General features: G+C 43.7%; 1 long non-coding RNA gene across 2 annotated transcripts; it reads left to right on the plus strand.

Moving 5' to 3' along the window:
• The first annotated feature begins 4,954 nt into the window (after window positions 1-4,954).
• On the plus strand, window positions 4,955-8,980 carry LOC144109422 (uncharacterized). 2 transcript variants are annotated; one of them, XR_013309591.1, is made up of 3 exons: window positions 4,955-5,067; window positions 8,654-8,760; window positions 8,890-8,980. It is a non-coding gene; the product is annotated as an uncharacterized LOC144109422 (long non-coding RNA). The 2 variants fall into 2 exon arrangements; XR_013309592.1 differs by lacking the exon at window positions 4,955-5,067 and adding an exon at window positions 6,033-6,167.
• The last annotated feature ends 4,833 nt before the right edge of the window (window positions 8,981-13,813 follow it).

Raw genomic sequence — 13,813 nt, forward strand, 5'->3', positions numbered from 1 at the left:
CTTCAGACAGATCGGCATTCCGAAGGGTTGTTTATAGAAACTAATCTCAGCACCTCTGTCGCGTTCTCGTCTTTATCATTAAACGTTTATCTTTGCACATTCCTTTAAATAAATTTACCTCTATTTTAAAACCTTCCCCTTCCTTATTTCTATACCTGCAATTTTATGGAGCGCAGCTATACTGAGAAATGAAACACACTCGATTCGTTTAAAGGTGCGTATGCAGTTTTATTTGGGGACACATGTATTTATTATAATTTTGCTCTCAAGACAAATATATACACTTCCGCCGTCCACCTAATTACAACATAGCAAGCAGATGTCTTCGTTTGTGGATTTCAGACTTCGATTGGGGTCGACAAAGCTGTTCTCAATGCTCATAAGTAGCTCCCCTGCTGATTTCTTGCTGTTTTGCTACAGATGTAATGGAGAAATTGGTCCCCATTTTCATTATCGGCGTCTTTACAAAGTAAACTGTCATGATAAAATCAGCTTTTCCTGCAACTGCATTTTTGATGCCGGGAGCTTGGTCTTCAATAAGTGCACTAAATTAACGTTTATTTGCTTAGATAATATGCTATAATGTATCTTGCTGGTTACATATTCTGTCAAGTTTATAATCTTATGCACTTCCTACTCTTTGCAGAATACTTCGGCAGACTCTTCAAGCACTTTTTTCAAAGCAGCAGCCTCAAGTCGCGTTCGCTAGAAGTCGAGGACATCCCTTGAGGCGCATGGCTTAGAAAGATCAGGCGGGTATTCTGGAAGCTTTGTTGGGATTGTGGCTGTGCGAAAGCGCGCAGTTGTGGTGCTCTCTGTAAGCTCGTCGATGTAGTGGCCTTCTCGAACGAGTGAAGTTCGCAAACCTAGAGGGAAGTTCAATTTTGTATAAAAAGCGGCGGTAACATACACTGTAAAAAATTTCCGTACCTATAACGTAGACTATGTACGTTTTAAATACAGAACCACTTCTGCTTTCAATGAAACGTAGGGAATGACCGTATATTCAGTCCAGTATTGAAGGAAACGTCCGTGTTCCTCTGTAGTCGTTGCAGGGAAAAATACTAAACATTCAATTTAAGGGATCAAAACTTAACACGACAGGACGGTTGACCCCATCGACTATGTGTTGCACCAACCGCACTAATAACTTGCTTAAAGGCAGCAAAAACAGAAGATGCTTATGATGTGACGCCACTTTTACACGATGAACTCCTGGCCCGCGGACTATAGGCATCACATGACGTCCGATTTTTTATTTGTCTGGTTTACTCTTAGCCAACAATGTCCGCAAACTAGCATGGCGAATGACCGTGAGCATGTCTAATGTGAGTAACACAATGAAGAGCCGAGGAAGGGTGATAACGCATTACGTTGCTTCAAGGTTGAGTGATTGGTACAAATTGTGAGCAACGTTAAATAACAAAGGCCTTAATTTGCTATAATGTTAAAAGCTGACTTGATTAAAATATTTTTCGCTACATTGCTAGCCACATGATAGAGTAACATTTAATAAAAATGTTACTGCAACATTTGCTTTCTGTGAGAAATGCTGCATAATGAGGTCAACTGTTAGAAAACATTTAGACACAGATAATGGTTGGACAACTTCTCCAAAGTGAAACTGACCACCAGCTGAAAGTACATTGCAAACATGATGGAAGTGCACAAGTTGAAAGCCGAATTTCCATCTGCCATTTGGAAAGGAAATAAACAACTGAGTAAACCAAAAGCATGGGCAAACAAATCTGTGAAAGCAGTGCAATGTAGCAGTTACATCTTTGCTACACCATTAATCAAAAACACCAACTCCTTCATGGATAACAAAAGCACCGACACAACAACATATTGTTAATGCAATGTTTAATTTAGTAGGTACCTATTGCCGCCCATTCATGCCTGCTCTTCCTGCAGATAAATGAAACGCCGCCAAAAAGCAGCGAGCAGCCATAATTGCTGCAGTGACAAGGAGGATGTGCACCATCGATGCTGTTCCCCCATCCCGAGTAGGAAATAATAGCAGTTTTTTCTGGAAATACACTGAAAGCACGAATTTTCTATCCATCGTTTACTTAGCCTGCACTGACACGACCCATTGTGTACTCGGTACCTTTGACAAACAAGGGGCCAGCCGATAGGCACACAAGACTGTAGAACCTTACTAACTTGCAAAAAATCAATGCACAGAAAGAAAAAGCTGACAAAAAAATGAGGAATTCCTTATTTGCACTTTTTATACAATACTAAGAATGTGGCTAAGATATGGCATGAACATTGTTTTTTTCTGTTCACTTACAAACTTTCCAGCCTGTGCTAGCATATTACTGTGCTGTAAATAATGAAGCATGCCAGCACTGTACAATATGCTGTAACACTTATGAAATACTCCCCTTCAAGGCTACCGCATGCCTCTTACATGCGGTAAAGTTTAAATCTGCCAAACTAGCTAGTCTGCAAGATGAGACGCCAAGCCTCTGACATCTGGCGATGTGTACCTCCCATGTAATTAGAGTGATTGAAGATGCTCCTTTTTGATGGCATTTCAGTTGCTGGGTGTGGAAGGACCAGATATGAAGGGCAACAACTAGACACCAACTTTTTAAGCAACATCACAATAAGCAATGTGCCTTAGCTTTCCTTCTGTCCAAAAAGGAGTTTCATTTTCTATGTTCTGTGTTCACATACCTGCTTGCATGTGCACATTTTGGCTTGCTGGGAGGTGCTTTCCTCTGTTAAACTACCGTTTTAACTCTGGCCTCAGTCTTCTGCGCCTTCTTAATTTTTTGCTAGCGTTCACCTTAAGTCGCGTACAAACTCACGCAGATCTCCACTTTTCTACGTTTCCAGCTGTCACATCTTCTCTGCCTTCGTCATGTCCACCACTGCATCCAATGCCTTCAAGTCTGCTGTGTATAATCATTTTAATTAATCTGCCTACACATGTATTTATGTTAGTCGCTCTCCTCTCTTCGATGCCAATTGGCCCTGAGAGTAAATAAGTGAAATGGTAGTCTAATCTAGGTCTTAGCAATCACGCATTATGTTGAGTTTATTTTACCACGTTGGCCAGTAGAGAGTGGAAGGAAAAAAAGCTGCTAAGTGGAGCTCGACATGCCTCTCGACCCCTACACTGGAAAGCAGCAGACACCAAGGCATACGTAATCACTAACGACAACAGAACATGACAAGTGTGAAGTAATTCTGTAACGTTCGTCGCATTTACCACAGCGCATAGTCGCTGCTCAGTAATTTATTACCTCATTAGACATTCTTCAAAGAGAGTGTACAATTATGTGTTTTGTTTGAACATGGCACCACAGTACAATGACAATCATTAACCTTGTGCCAACACAACATAAAATAAACTTCTGCCCAGTAAATGCATTGCTTACAGTGCCACCACGGCACCTGTTTAGAAAATAAGCTCAAAATATTAGTGACATTAAATTTGAGCAGACGGTAATTCCCCCACCCCCTCCCTAAAAAAATGAAAAAGGGTGCTCTTCCGACGGTACGTTTGTACGCTGTAATATTTGCGAGTCCAACTACGTGTGAAATTCAGATATAAATAATTAACGCCAAAGCATTCGGTTGAATGCGAGGCGCCAGGGCACGGGAAAACAGTAATCGTCTTCAGGTATCCACTGGTGCCACGCCCTGAGGGCCACTGCTCGGCGAATACCATTCATGGCCACGTTGACATCCAACAAACTTGTCACAAACATCACACAGGTGATGATGCAGCAGCAGTTCATCATTGCTGTTGGCCAGTGCTGAATTTTTTGGCCTGGTATAGGGAATCATCCACCGAAACGCGCGTCGACTGTTACTCGCCAGATTCTTGCAGTCCCACGAGGGAGAGCAGCTTTTCCGTCGGCTTCAAGTCTCCTCTTTCGTGCAGGGCCACTGGCATTGTAACGCACATTCTGCATGATCGTTTTACTACGCACCGATGCCGCACGGGACAGCGAGCTGTTGTATGTACACTCCAATGCAGCGTTCCGGCCACACACATACACACACACATACTAAAGACACACAACGCGCAGGACGCACGACACGGAAGAACAAAAACCCATTCCATAGCGCCTGTTCATTCAACTCCACACTGCGCTAACTGCGCACATGTTTCCGACTGCGGGCTCGGCTAGCGCTTCGACTTCGCCATGGCTAGCCATGGCCAAGCTGCGCTGCCGCTGGTAGTAATAACGTTCATGCAACAAAAAGAAAAAAACAATATATCAAACGATTCAGGTTGTCAGCTAAAAAAGCTACCGTAAAATTAAATACATCTTATATGTTTTTGCCGTTGTCCGCCTTTGCGACATCAGCGACGTGAGCTTGAGCGCGAATACGCGAATGGCGCTATGAATTTCCCGTGTAGCTCCGTAAATTGCAAATGGCGTGGCTGCGAAGCTAACTTTTAGACATGCTTGCAGAGGTAGTCGGTGCGAACAGTTGGAAGTTCAATCGACTGGAATTGCTCAAGGAAAGTCAGCGGCACTGCATTTTTATTGTTTCTGTGCATTGCGAGTGACTTTGGCGGCAGCCACTCGGCAACGTCTCCGGTTTGGCGAACTTGTTAGAAGGTGAGCCTTTTGTTCTCAAATTTTGAAAGCAGATTTTTGTTTGTATTGTAACCCTGCGTCTCGTCGCATGTTATGTTCACGATAACATCAGTACAACGTGCATGCGCTTTCTGTCTCTATTTAGAGTAATATTGGTCGATCAGCGTAAACTTTTGGATTCAATTACGCACGAACTGTCCATGTTGGTACTGCGTGTAGAATGTGTTTTGAGATGATTCTGAGCGGGAGATGGTGTTCTGATAATTTGTGTACTACCAGATATGGTCTAGAGATTTGAAACCATTTATCACACTGAAACAAAGTTGGAAAACTGTTTTGTGTTCATGCATCTGCTGTCCTTAAACTTGACTTTTCGGCAATCATTCGCATGGCTCCTTTGGATCTGGAAAATTGACTACTGTTGCTAGGGTTGCCTGGTAGCAGAGCTCTTGGGGACGCCCAGTGGGTCATTTGTTTGTCCAAGTGCCCAGTACCAAAGGTACCATTCCTGACATTTTTTCCCAGTCCGTTAACCTCATATTCCTGGCAAAGATTAAAGTATGTAATCAGGTAGTAAAAACATTGGTAACTTCTGCATATTTCAGAACAGTTCAGAGAAATGCACACGCAGCATCAGTATTCTCTCGGTAGAATTTCTGAGACCTGGATTCATTTCTGCTAGGACTGTGGCAAGCAGTAGGTCAACTGTACATAAATTTATTTTCCTCTGGTGCAAAGTAAAGAGTGCAAACGTCAAAAGACAGTCTCTAGTCTGTTTCATTCTCACTGCATTTGGCCAAAGCATAATATGAAATTCTGTATGTTTTATGCCCTAGTTTCCTTTACTTTGAGCAGTAGATATTGACAGTGAATAGCAAGGCAACTCCACTCGCTGACGGTTTTGCCTTCGGCAGCAAAACAGGGAATACCTTACCCCATGTGTTATCTCGAGAGACTCAAAACTGCGATGGACAGCTGCGTCCACAGCTGCTATCACCTCCCAAGTGCATGCGCTCGTAAGACACATGATAACTCTGGATTGTCATTAACATAGCCTTGCTCATTGCAGTTGCCGATAACACATCATAGGTGGTACTATTATGCACTCTTTTCTTTGGCACTATGTATGAGCTTCTGTTCTCGCACTTTCTAGAAATAATGCATGCAGTTTTGAAGTGCAAAAAGGAAATTTACGTGTAACTATATTGTCATGTCAGTATGTTGCAGCCAAATTGTATATTAATGTCAGTGCTGGTGGTTTCTTTTCATTATTTTAGGAGAATGTTATAATTTTACCTATAGAAAATAATAGCCCTCACTAATTAGCTGATTTTGTCATGTCCAGTATTTTGATATGCTAAGCCACCAAAGCATGACTCAGAATGTTGTCAGAACTAAAGGCACTGAGTCTTTCGTGTCAGTAAAAAATGTGCTTTATACCCCTGTCACATGGCATTCCTCGAAGGCCTTTCCAGCAAAGGCACCATTTTTCACCAAAGGAGCGAAAGCTTAAAGGAGCAGCGATGCAGCTACACGGTGCAGCCCAAAGGTGAAAGTCGTTCAGGCTTAGCACCCGCTGCTATACTCGAGGTGGCTGAAGTGAGTGTTCTAAAATTAAAGTGGTGTATTCTGTTCATTCGTTGAGCTTTGACAATTTTTTTATTCTGATTGCTTCCTTAAAAGTACTGCAACAGCTACTCTCATCAGCAGGAGCTGGTTTTGTACGTGTATTGCCTTGGCCACCATGGGCGCTTGGTGTTGCCGCAACACTTTCACTGTCTTGAAATTTGAACATAAAACATAAACACCCTTACAAAAACCAAAGCCAGACACACCTTTCGTATTTGAAAAAAATGTTTTCAAACATTATTAGCTTATCTATTTTTTTTATTGCTTTTACTTTTTGACTTTGGATGGTACTGCGATCACAGCTTCTCGAATGCCGCGTCTTCGGGCTCCGAAGGTCTCGGTTGAGCGCCTTCGCCTCCAAGGCCCTTAGCGACAAAGGCGCAACATTTGTACCGGGTAGCTGCACTCCTTACGCCTTTGGATATTATTCTCAAAGGCCTTTGCGGTGCCCGTGTGACAGGGGTATTGTGTGCACCAGGAGCAGTGAGCGGCGGTGCCCATTAGTGTAGTATGGCTGCTTGAACACCTGTCCCTGGTATCTCACAAACTGAATAAGGAAGGGAAAAGCCTCAGGGTGCTTGCCGACGTTTCGACAAGAGGACTTGTCTTTTTCTGGCAAAGTGTTCATCATTGGTGGAGTTTAAATAAGGTTTTCACTTCGAGGCGAAAGGCCTGTTGTGTGGGACGAGGGTGCGATATGGGAAGGGCGTTACGATGGGGAGCGTGAACCTTGACCAGGCATGATAGCTGCTAAAGAAGATTAACCGGTTGACCTGCAAAACTGTGAAAACAAAAAAGCCCAATTCAGTAGAAACGAATCTCGGGGTATGGAGTGTGGATAGTGGGCTTGAATGGCTTTATGTCCAGCCGCAACAGGTGGCTTGGTATGGCTGGCTGCCTTTTCCTGAAAAACTAAGATAAAGGAATTAAGCAGCATGGCAGAATAAAATACCGGGGGGGGGGGGGGGGGCAAAATAATTTGAAGGGAAAAGAGAAAGTGAGGGCAGGTTCGGAGAAAAGGCAAAAAGAAGGGGGAGGAGTATGGCAGCCAAGGTTCCGAGAAGTGATGTCAGGAGGTGCAGGGCGTAAGGTTAAAGTATAACGATAAATTAAAGAAAGCAGGAAAGGAGGGGGAATTATGGGTTGGGAAACCTCTGACCATGTGCAAGGCCTTTTCAAATAATTATACCAATTCCGGAATGTACAGAGCTGGCCACATTTAGTGCAAACATGTGAGCGCATGGCCGCACTCTTTAGAGGTCCACTGTGTGCGGCGCAGTCAATCATCGCTGCAAAATGGCGCAAGAGGAAATGCGCCTGGATGTGGTGCTTCGTGTCATGTTACACTTCGATGTGTGGCAATGTCAGACACAGTGGCCCAAAGAGCACAGCCATGAGCTCGCGTGTTCGCACTAAGAGTGGACAACCCTGTACTTGATTCTAAGTTTCCTCTGTATATGTAGACCCCAGACGAAAACAAGTTGTCTTGTCGAAACGGCAAGCACCCTGAGATTTTTCCTTCCCTTGTTCACTTTTTGAGTGTCTAGAAACCATCTGCCTACTCTCTCTGTACCATGCACTCCACATCTTGTACGGTTATCTTTGTATGTATGCACCAGTGATAAATCATGAAGGAAATCAAGGGATTTGTATTTGTATGCTTAACACTTACTTTAAAGCTATATCATGAGGGTATAGTTGAAAATGTGCTACGGGGGCTTGGTTGTGTGTCGTGACTGGTTTCTCTTTATCACGGCTACTTGACAGCCACCATGAAACGCAGGCTTTTGAAAAGTCGTTCCTCAAATAAAAGAGCGTTTCCACTGTTACAATGGAAATGTTCTTTGCTAAAAACTTCAATCATTGCAGTTCAGGGATTGATATTTTTCAAATAACTAACCTGAAGTTCAAAACCTGCAGAAGGAACTATGTAACTTCTTTCCTGCCTTAAAAACCCAGTACTTATTTGCCAGTTTCAGCAAGCAGAGGTCTGTTTCATGGCACATACTTTCCACTACCTTGCATGAAAATTGTGCAGTACAGGCCCACCATAAAACTAGGGGCATAGTATACTGCTTGTATGCAACTACTTTGGCGTTAGAGCATGCATAGCATGGTCTTAAAGTTATTCTTTTCATTTGCAACTGGTTCATAAAAGGCCTATTCTGGCAAAAGGCATTTAGCAAAATTATCTTCCTCTGAATGCTTCTAAGGATAACTTTAGTTCATTCAGGAAAATATATATTGACAATATCTCTTAAAGACATGATTGTCCATATTAGCTCTTGTTACCTCACAGTATTTAGTTTTGTGCCTCCAGCATCACTGACTTGCATCATTTGTTAAATAGAGTAGTAAAAAGCTCGCTGTTAGTTTAAACCACAACTCATGATGGGGCTGTGGACTTTATGTTGTGTTACATAAAATATACTTATGTATAAAACAATTTCTTTCAGCTGCACCTCACATGATTCAAATTCCACCAGAAGAAAGGCTGCAACACAACATTGCTCACTATCTGTTGCTTTCCCAGCACATAACATGCCATAACAGCACATAGCAGGTAAGATGTGAACAAAAACAGTGCATGTATATGTTCCACACATGCATTTTGTGTACTACCAACACTATGATATGATTAACTATGTCATGTAAGAGAGAGCGCACAAATCATTTTTTGTATATATTGCAGCATGGTTATTTCAAGTTTTAAACTGGCCATTGAAACGACCCATTGTATCACCGCTGGTTACCCGGTGGCACTGGGGATCGAACTCCGCACCTCCCGCTTGCGAGGCAGTTGCTCGGACCACTAGGCCACTCCTGCGGTCCCCCCCCCCCCCCCCTGATGTTGCTTACACCAGGTGCTGTTAAAGCCCCGGTATGTATGTTAAATGCATTTTAGAAAGCCATTCACTTCCAAAGTACCATTTCATCTTTATAGCAAAACCACAGTTCGCCTAGCTAGACAAACCTGCTGCATACAAGCCAGCAGAAGGGTTGCACGTACATGCTTCGTTAGGAAAACATGAAAATCAAGCAGAGCCTACCCTTCATGGTGCATTATACCCTGATTTTGAGCAATGATCAAGATAGGCAGATGGTCATTCCATTGAACACTTGCATGATACATTCGTAGAATCGAAAAGACAAGTACTATTGCAAAATCTTCAAACAGTGTTTATTCTCAGAGAAAGCATATCATGAAAAAAGTGTTGGGTTAGTTATGGCGCACCTTGTACGGGGAAAGGGGCTCCCACTTTGTGAAAGGCATAATGGAATAACGACAGCATTTAGACTAGTTGGGTTACCATGTTTAGATAGTGGATGTGCTCAAAAAGACACTGGAAGTAAGCGCACTGTGTGGAAATCTCTTTCTGTATCCTTGTCTTTTTGAGCGCTTTCACGATCTAGACTTAATTTTGCAACAGAGCAAGGAAAACAAATATTTAAATTCTGATAATTAAGGATAAAAGATCATGTTTCATTGTGTTGCTTAAAGTGTACATTGTATCGCTATTGCTGTATTGCAGCACTTCTGTCGTGGCCTTGGATTGCAGCCTCTTGACTTTTGTTGATATAATAGGCAGTCCTCTTTTTCATTCGATTGCAACACTTTAGGAGCTACTACAGAGTTGCGTGGCAGCGAACTCTCAGATTAACGGTTTGCGTTATTACGCCAGCATAACTTGCTAAGTGTTTAACTGCAGTCTTGTTACTAGAACAGCCTCTTGAAAGTATTCAGCCTGGTGGTCATTGAGGGTTACTGTTCACATATCAAAATGCCGGATCAGCTGTATACTCTTTGCAGCTACCAAAACTATGGTACATTTCATGACATGCTGGCTGAAGAGTGCTGTAGCACCAGACTGGGGATTTGGATGAAACAATTTTCAAATGTGAGGTCGGTATCACGCTGTTTTGTTCCAGTTGTGGAGAGGTTTTCTTTTCATATTTGTTCTGTCAAGCATTTAAATTTTGGACAATATGTTGTTGCCTTTATCTTGTGTTCTCTTTGTTGTTTAGGTTTAGTATTTTTGGCACAAGCACTCCACTCTATTACTTTTCAGTGTAATTTAAAACTTGTAGGGCACGTCATGAAGAATAAAACTTCTACTTGAATAATCTGCACGTGTTTATGTTCTCATTGTTGATATAAAAACTTAGTTGAGACAGCTTGTATTTTAGCTCTGGCTAGAATTTTTAGGAGAGCCTCAGTAACATAATCACATGGCCAACACAAACTCGGTATTATTGTTTGTGCAATGAAAAACAGTTTTAAAATAGTTATTAACAGCTGTCAGTGTAGGACTGGCCTAAAATGTTTTGTGCTCTATGTAGCTCTTCTCTGAGGCAGGATTAATTCATCTGCACCTGCAGCCTGATACCGCCAAGATACCAATTCTTGGGTGAACTTATGATTTTTTTTCACTGAGCAAACTTGCATCATCTTGAAGCATGGAACTTGAGCTGACTCTTAACAGTTCTAGTGTAGCGAATTTCATTATTCTCATTGCTTAGTTTACATTCACCTCAGGACAATGGCCTTTTCCAGTTTAATTATCTGTCTTGCACCAGCTACATGCCACACTATCAGAAATCACCTAATCTTATCTAGTGAGCTTATAATCAGCTATCTCCTGCTATATTTTCCTTAGGATGAAATTCATTTTGTTGCGATACAATGCACAAGCTGTTTCCTGGCGTGGTGCTCAGCTTATCTGGAATGAAATGCTTGGGAAATGGGTCTCTGATTTCACCTTGAGTAGACGAATTTAACCTGTGCTAAGGCACTCTTTGGCCACAGATGCCCTTGTGCCATTAAAATCCATCAAATTCATTCTGTTGCCCTAAGATACCATTGGTGATTCATTCTCTGCATTGTATGCCCTGGCCAGATTCATTTTCTTCTTTTAATTTCTGCCAGAATATTAACAACTTCCTTGTTCATCCCTGTTATGGTTTCACTCGGTCAGTTGTTCTATTAATAATTATAATCACTTTATTGAAAACATATTTTGGGCTGCATCAAGTTTGCCACTCTGCACAATGATATATATGTTTGGTCTTGTATGTCTTTACTTGTGTGGTAATGTTTATTTGGTGCTCACTGTCTAAACAACCTTATTTGCCTATGATATCCTAAGCCCTTCTATACCTATTTTCCTTCCCCCTGGCTCTTTCTCTTTTCAGTCATTCCTCCTCTTTCCTTTACACCGGCTATTGGTCACAAGGCTGCTGTGGGAACGACAGTCAGCACTGGGCCCTTTTTGGTTCATGGAACCTGCACTGCTACTATTAACACTAATAGTACGTTATCAGTATTTTTGTGATACTGCATTTATTGTTATTTATGAAGTAGTTGGCTAAGGCAATGGTACAGTCGAACCTCGTTATAACGAACACTGATATAGCGAATTATCGGTTATAGCGAACTAATTACGAATTTTGGTTGGTCATGCTTCATTTCAGTGACATTTATTCTTTTATAACGAAACCGAAAACGCGAGATCCGCCGCGATATCGGCTGTAACGAAGAAATATTTGGTTTACACGAGGCTCAGAACTTGAAAGTAGCATAAAAAAACAAAAACCAAAATGAAAATCGAAGGCCGATACACAGCTGAATTTTTTTTTTTTATCGTTTGAAAAAGTTTTGCCGTCTGGCACAAAAATCGCGTTTGGATGGTCGCGCCACCTGTGAACAGAGCGCGAAAACTCTGAAAGCTCATGACATGACAGAGGGCCGAAAGGCGGCGCCACTTGTCCAGCGGTAAAGAAAGGCAAGCGCAGCAACATTGGCAACTTTGAGGCCGGCGTTCTGACATCAGCACAGCGGCCAGTCTTGTTGTTGCAGCGCTCGAAATGGCATCGAAGAGGAAAGCGATCTCGCTCCAGACAAAGCTGCAGATACTGAGAGCTGTGGACAGTGGCCGCAAGAAAAAGGAGATTGCTTCGGTATTGGGCGTTCCTCCAAGTACGTTATCCACCATTTTGGCCACTAGAAAGAAGATTGAGGGCAACACCGAGGACGCCATAAAAGCCGACCGTAAACGAGTTAGGCCTTGCCATCACCCGGACGTGGAAGCGGCTTTGCTTTCTTGGTTTAAAGATGTGAGGGCGCGAAATTTGCCGGTGTCGGGAGCACTTCTTCAACGGAAGGCCCACAGCCTGGCCTGCGTACTGGGGCAGGACGATTTCTGTGCAAGCAGCGGTTGGCTGCAACGTTTCAAAGATAGGCACGAGATCGCGTGCCACACTTTGTCTGGCGAAGGGTCCGCTGTCGACATGGAGACATGTCAAACGTGGCTGGAGAATTTTCGTCCTCTGCTCCAGGAGTACGACGAGTGCGACGTATACAACGTCGACGAAACCGGCGTGTTTTTCAAGTTGTTGCCAGAGCGGTCACTGGCGATGAAGAACGAGACCTGCCATGGGGGCAAGAAAAACAAAGACCGGGTGACTGTCGTAGTTGCCGTGAACATGGACGGCTCCGACAAAAGACGGCTCACCGTCATCGGCAAGTCGGCACATCCGAGGTGCCTGAAAGGCGTCCGGAATTTGCAGTTTCAATACACGTCGAACAAAAAAGCGTGGATGACGACCAAGCTTTTCGAGGACTGGCTGGGAGCGTTCGACCAGGACATGGAGAGGCAGCACAGGAAGGTCCTGTTGCTTTTGGACAACTGTTCGGCGCATAAAGTTTCGATCGTGCTGAAGGCAGTTCGCTTGCAGTTTTTGCCACCGAACGCAACTTCTGCTTTGCAGCCTTTAGACAAAGGCATTATTCGTTCGCTTAAGTGCAATTATAGGAAGCGTTTGGTGACGCAACTGGTGTTTGACATCGATCGACATAGATCGACAACAATAAACATCAAGACGACACTCGAAATGTTGTACGGGTCGTGGAATGAGGTGAGGCAGTCGACAATAAGGAACTGTTTCGCGGATGCCGGTTTTGTTCTGCCTGCCGACGAAGAAGTGCAGCCCGATGACCAGGCAGAGCTGGACAGAACTTGGGATCGGCTGGCAGTCCCAGGCGTCGAATTCGACGATTTCGTTTCGGCCGATGAGAACTTGGCCGTGGCGCCCGAGCTGACGGATCAAGAAATTGTGGATCGCGTTTTGTTGCCCGAGGATGACAGCAGCAGCGACAGCGGTGAGAGTGAACGGGATGAACCAACGATGAGCAGTGCGGATGCCGCGGACATGGCCAGGAGGCTGAAAGGATATTTGGAAAAACTCCCGACGACGAAAACTGCTGACGTAGAAAAGGCCCTCTTGAGCATGGACAATGTAGAAAACTTCATTCTGCGCAGCGCTGTGAAAAGCCACCAGACGAAGATAACATCTTTCTTCAAATGAACGAATGCAAACCTGTTTGGCTGATCCCGGGCTGGCGTTGCATATGTCTCCTCGCCCAACGCCGCCTCTCCTCCTTCTCTTCTCGCCCAACGCCCCCTCTCCTCCTCCTCCTCTTCTCTCAAAGCTGCTTTGGCAGCTTTTTTTTTTCAACGGTCCCTCTCGGGGCCACCAATCGCGCTTCGGCAGAGCACGCAGGCGCGATGGTTCCCGCTGTGTCTCACTCGAGTTCCTCTCTCTACACCAAGTCGCCT

The sequence above is a fragment of the Amblyomma americanum genome, chromosome 11, assembly GCF_052857255.1.
Source record: "Amblyomma americanum isolate KBUSLIRL-KWMA chromosome 11, ASM5285725v1, whole genome shotgun sequence".
NCBI classification, from domain to species: Eukaryota; Metazoa; Arthropoda; class Arachnida; order Ixodida; family Ixodidae; genus Amblyomma; species Amblyomma americanum.